Source organism: Biomphalaria glabrata, chromosome 11 (assembly GCF_947242115.1).
Source record: "Biomphalaria glabrata chromosome 11, xgBioGlab47.1, whole genome shotgun sequence".
NCBI classification, from domain to species: Eukaryota; Metazoa; Mollusca; class Gastropoda; family Planorbidae; genus Biomphalaria; species Biomphalaria glabrata.
The window spans coordinates 12,868,931-12,874,930 of NC_074721.1; the positions used below are offsets into that span (position 1 = coordinate 12,868,931).

The window sequence follows — 6,000 nt, forward strand, 5'->3', positions numbered from 1 at the left end:
CGCCTCTGCTTGCTTATCTTTCCTATCTGCCTCACGTTTTGCTCGTTCACTTTCCTGGTCTAGGCAATTCTGCACCCACTGGTCAAGCTCTGTTCCCGATAACCCTCTTCTCTCTCCCAACGCATAATATCTTTCTACTTTCTCAACTTCACTAATAGTTTTCTCCATGTCAACACCGCCACACACCTCAAAGCTAAAATAAAAATGATTGAACTAGTAACCTGGCAATGGAAATACTTACCCACTACAAGGGCTACAGCAATACGTCCTTTACACTATTCTACAGCTAATTGGGAGTTGATTTTTTTTTTGATGCAATAAGGAACGATAAAATAGGTACTGTCAAACTTTCATCCATATAGACACAGGGCAAAAATAAACAGATTTTATGTTAGCGATCTAGAAGATTAGAGTAAACAGAATGTATGCACAACCCTGTCACATCTAATATATAAGTATTTATGATCAAAAGAGAGTCTTGCGCTTGATACGACAATGCGCCCTTTACCCTAGGACACTCTCTACTGACAATAAACACACACTAGAACAAGCTATACAATAAAACAATCAACATCTACACATCATACATTAAAACTATTAGCTGAATGTTCAACTCAATACTCAAAACCCCCAAATATTAACGTTAATTTTGAAAACGAGGAAAGGTAAGCTACTTAGCTGCTGGATGTTTCAATGTTGCTGTCTCTCCTCCTTGAACACACACACACAGTTGTCAATGTGTCCGAGGAACTCACACTGGTCTAAATGGTTGCAGCTTGAATCTGTCTACGTTTCACCCACACGGAAATGGAAATATTGTCTTAGATGTCAGACACTGCTTTAGTTAAAGTGTCTTCTAGGTTGCATTGATGACGTCACTATGCAGTCCAATGTTAAACGATGTACGATGTACTACAATTGCAACTCTAAGAGGTAGACTAATGTAGACTAATGTAGACTAATGCTTTTCTCTGCTATATATCATTGAAACTATACAGAACTCCTGCCACAAGATAGGCCTATTTGTTAGTCAGATACGTATGGATATGAGATACAGTGTATTCAAAGCACCGGTGTTTCACACGCAGGTATCAAGACTTGCTAGACTGGGTGTGACAACTATCGGTGTAATAAAGCCAGATATTAATTCCTGGCGTGCCGAACAAGGCGACCGTTATACACTATAAATACCAACAGTGGACACTGTAGGGCTGGATCGAACTGCTGCTCCACCAAACATGTGACGACTAACCTAATTTTAATGCACCACAAAACATTGAAGTAACAAACTCGACTAGCTTTCCTTTCTATGAATACAGCACTTTATTTCCTCTCTAGTTTCTACCTCACAACCTACACTAACAGGCCTAGCCGCTCTACTGACTTCTGCATTCCTGACCTCTCGCTACCCGCTAGGCTGACCCATTCAACCGCTGGACAGGTACAGAACAGGGGCGTAACTTAAGGGTGACACTCATGCTCCGCGACATACACACACACACACACACCAAGATCCTTTCACAACATCTACCACGCCCATTCTCGGATCAAGCTGAAACTTCGCACATTATTCATTGACATAGACAAGACAAGAATCAATAAGAAAAAAATTAACAAATTGGTAAATTAATTACTGGTAAATAATTATATTGTTTAATATCACAAGAGAAACTAATACTTCATTTTTCACAGATATGGCTAAATTTGTTGGTTTTAGTCCAATTAGATAATTTCCCCCTCACGCATTCTCAGATCAAGTTGATTCATTAAATAATTATTTATTTTGACTAACAAAACATGAATCAATAAACAAAAATACTTAATTAGTCTATTAATTATTGGCACTTAAATATTTTTCTTGATATCGAATAAGGGAAATAGCTTGTAAATTAAGAACGGAGTTCTTTCCCTTTAAATAAGCTTTTTCCTTTTCTTTTTTCGTTTAATATTTTGCTTGTTAATACTTATATTTATGGCCCCGAAGATGTTTTTCAGGTTAATATTATCATTGTTCAAATAAGTGTTTTCTAATTTTAATTAACTTTTAATTGTTTTAGCGAAATAAAAGTTGTGGGAATCATTAGATATTTACATACTTTACTTTTTACTTTTGGAACCATTCAATTAGATAATAACGCAGATACGTACTTCGAATAAAGTGTTAATCTTGAAATTAGCATTTTTTTTTCTTGGTGCTTAACCTGTTTGAAGCACTCAGTGAAACGATGTGGTGTGGGTTTGTGTGGTCGAGACAGTCTTATAGGTGGCTTTGTGAAACCTCCATTGTCTGATCTTTCGCACACCATCATAAAGTCGGAGATACTAGTTTAAGGTATAAACTTAAACAGAAATACTAAATCAGTGTTTCCCAAACTTTTTCTCCAACTGAACACTTCGAATATTCTGATCACTTAGCTAAACACTTACTTTTTTTTTTATAGAGAGATTCGTTCACGTGGTGGCCTATATTGTGTCGGTGTTATTAGATGTTGTAAAATGTAGAATTTTGTAATAACTCACACTCAGGCCTTGCGGTTTGCCAACACGCACCACACATATAGATCTACTAAATTTAGAAAATGACTTGATAAAGCTTGTTCAACTTAAAATCTACCTTTAATTCCTAAAGAAGGGGGCACAGTCCACTGTCATCAGTCCTTAATACAAACAACGTTTTGCCTCAGCTAGAAGAGTGCGTCTCCAACTGCCGTTACTATCCCAGAACTACTTCCGTCCAAATAAAGTGCTATTTAAAGTCACGACGCTAAAAGGAAATTCCCGATTCAACTAATCCCGTTCTAAACCTAGAACATCTACTAGTTAATGATTCCAGTAGTTCGTGGAACACATATTCAGGCCTCACGTAACACTGTTCAGAATAAATACAAAACATTTATTCTTGAACTTGACATCACTTTAAATAAACCATACAATTTAATTTTTGGCACGCATAGAAAATTCAACTGCCGTCTTATTTTTTTTATTATTATTATAGTTTTTATATAGCGCTACTTTCATGCTTATAGCATGCTCAGAGCGCTTTGGTCCAATCTCATTTGTGGACCAGTGGGGGAAGGGGGTATCTAGGAGTTGGTTTTCCGTGCTGCCTTTAGGCGCTCAGTAAACACAACTCTGCCCGAACCTCGAGCCCCCTTCTAGGTAGCCAAGACAAGCCAAGTTCAAGCGCACTTAGCCACTCGACCACACTTCCCACTAGTTCTAACTAACTAATGTAAACATATTGCTGGGCAATTAAAAATGTCACCATTAATAAACAAAACAATTTCATTTTCAAATGTATGACCTTGACCCTAACATTACATGACAATCCGACAAGAGTAATAACCAATTACTTTTCGACCCTTGACCAAAGGAAATACCTTTTTACAACTTCTTTTTCCTATTGAATAAAACAGTTACCAACAAAATATCTCTAAATACCGGCAATTCTTTGTTACCATTTCGTTACCATTAACTCTTTCTCTCCGTAATTATTTACCACATTCTGGTGGAGTCAACGCTGGTTTCGTCAGTTAGGAGAGAAAGAGTTAATATTTTGGCTATCCCTTGTAATACGCATTACGGTCTTTTTTTATACAGCTTATATCAACTCATTTTTTTATACAGCTTATATCAACTCATTTTTTTATACAGCTTATATCAACTCATTTTTTATACAGCTTATATCAACTCATTTTTTTATACAGCTTATATCAACTCATTTTTTTATACAGCTTATATCAACTCATTTTTTTATACAGCTTATATCAACTCATTTTTTTTATACAGCTTATATCAACTCATTTTTTTATACAGCTTATATCAACTCATTTTTTTATACAGCTTATATCAACTCATTTTTTTATACAGCTTATATCAACTCATTTTTTTATACAGCTTATATCAACTCATTTTTTTATACAGCTTATATCAACTCATTTTTTTATACAGCTTATATCAACTCATTTTTTTATACAGCTTATATCAACTCATTTTTTTATACAGCTTATATCAACTCATTTTTTTATACAGCTTATATCAACTCACTCTGTCGGTCTGGTACAGGTACTTACACGTTAATTCTCCAACCTCCCATTCTCCGATCAAGTTGATATATATATGTAAAAAAAAATTGGTGCGGTACTCAGTGATGGATTGCTTAACTTTTAACTACTAATAAATTAATGATAAACGTTAAAATACAAAAAAAAGTATTTTTTCCCCACATTGAAAAAAGTGTCGTACCGTCAAAAGCTCATGATATGGTTATTAGGAAGGCTGAAGTTTGAATTAAACTCTATTCCACCATGACATACAGAGTTCATCTAACATTGTAACAGTACCATGGGATTAAATTGAAATTTCCTTTAAAGCAAATATTATTTTATTGAGGCATTGGTCTATTTTGTGCTCACATTCTGAAAGTGAGGTTTGCATCATACACTTAATAGCAAATAAAATAGTATTTTCTTAAAACAAAAGACTCCGAAGCTTAGAAATATAAAAATATAGAACAGAAAAAGTTGATTTTGTTTTGATTCAGCCTTTTGGGGGGCTTCTTGCCTCTTTATGTTTTTTTCCTGAGTCCTATCGTTTTGTTTAGTTGGACACCTACTGCTAATATTTATTGTTTCCAATAAGAAAATAAATATATTCCTTGTAGAAAAGAAAGAAATTATTGTCATTAAGTTGGTAAAACACAAGTTTTAGAAAAAAAAAATAGTCCGATGTTTTTTACCTGTAGGTTAAAGGTTCGTGTTGCGCTGTTAATTATCCAAATGACAAATGAACATCGTCAATCTGACCAATGGACAGCCTACACTAAAATGAAGTGACCAGTTGACCAAAAAGCACAGAGTATCACAGCCCCAAACGTCCAGTCTGCTCAAAGCAGAACTTTCATCTTGACAAAATAGCGCCTGAAGATCTTTGGTACAAATAGGAGTTTTAAACAATTTCGCATTATTTTTTTTTTGTGACTTGATGTGTTTGTACTCTCCCACCTCCCTCATACCCCTCCCCATTTCAACTCCTACAATGGGCGCTCCTTCCCCCATCTCCCACTGTTTCAGGATTGTTAGTTTGTCAAAGCAGCAGTTGTTTTTCTTTGCTTCGTCACAGCGACCATCTCGGGCCTGATTTGGCTAGGTCAATATTCATCTAAGGGAGCAAACTCTACGATGGAAATAATCCTGATATAGTTTTAATTTTTTAAATATGTTTTTTTAAAGGAATTCTTACTAAATTGTTGCGTTTCTTAAATACGATCCCACGACAACTATACGAAAATATATTTATTTGAAGATTATTGTTTTTCAATTTCTAAAAAATACATTTAAAATCAATGATAATACTTATTTTGTCCAGCTATTTGGAATTTGCATAAGCACTTTTTTTTAGATAATGTAAAAAAAAAAAAAAAAAAAATGCAACTTGTAAACTGTACAAAGATCTGTGATAAGCGATGCCTTAAAAGGGTGAGATGACACAGTTCATATATGAGCCCAAAACAAATATTTTATAGATCACATATAAGATTTTATTTATAATATTTCCTTTTTATTTTAGGTTCTCAGAAGTTTGTTTATCTCGTGATTCTGTTGGGACAGATATTTTATTTCTAAAATATGAAATTTCTTTTGTGATCATTATACCAATTTTTCTAAGCCTGGTTCTTCTTCTATATAGTATAGTGTCTTATTTAGGTACGGAGTGGTCACCCAAATTATTTTCATGCACATTTGAAATAACTGAATACATTTAAAATGTGTACAAGCAATAGTTTTTTAATTGTTTACCGAGATGAATACAGCCAACGCAAACGGTCTAATATTTAAACCGTGAGCAAATATTTCCACTAGAGGAAGTCTTAGTGGCGAGACGGTATTCAGACTTGGTTGACTTGTGTCTTAGTTCAGTGTTTGAGTTGTGAACATATTCGCAGAAACGGAATGGCTCGACAGTTAGGTCACAAAGGAGCAGTTCAAAAAAGAAAATTAA

General features: G+C 34.6%; 1 protein-coding gene across 2 annotated transcripts in view; it reads right to left on the reverse strand.

The window, feature by feature from the left end:
• LOC106070832 (uncharacterized) overlaps window positions 1-4,937 on the reverse strand; it is a 51,471-nt gene extending 46,534 nt beyond the window's left edge. For both annotated transcript variants that reach the window (XM_056003915.1, XM_056003916.1), the window contains exon 1: window positions 4,739-4,937. The gene's annotated coding sequence lies outside the window, so the exon portion shown is untranslated. The remainder of the gene's footprint in view (window positions 1-4,738) is intronic.
• Between the last annotated feature and the right edge of the window lie 1,063 nt (window positions 4,938-6,000).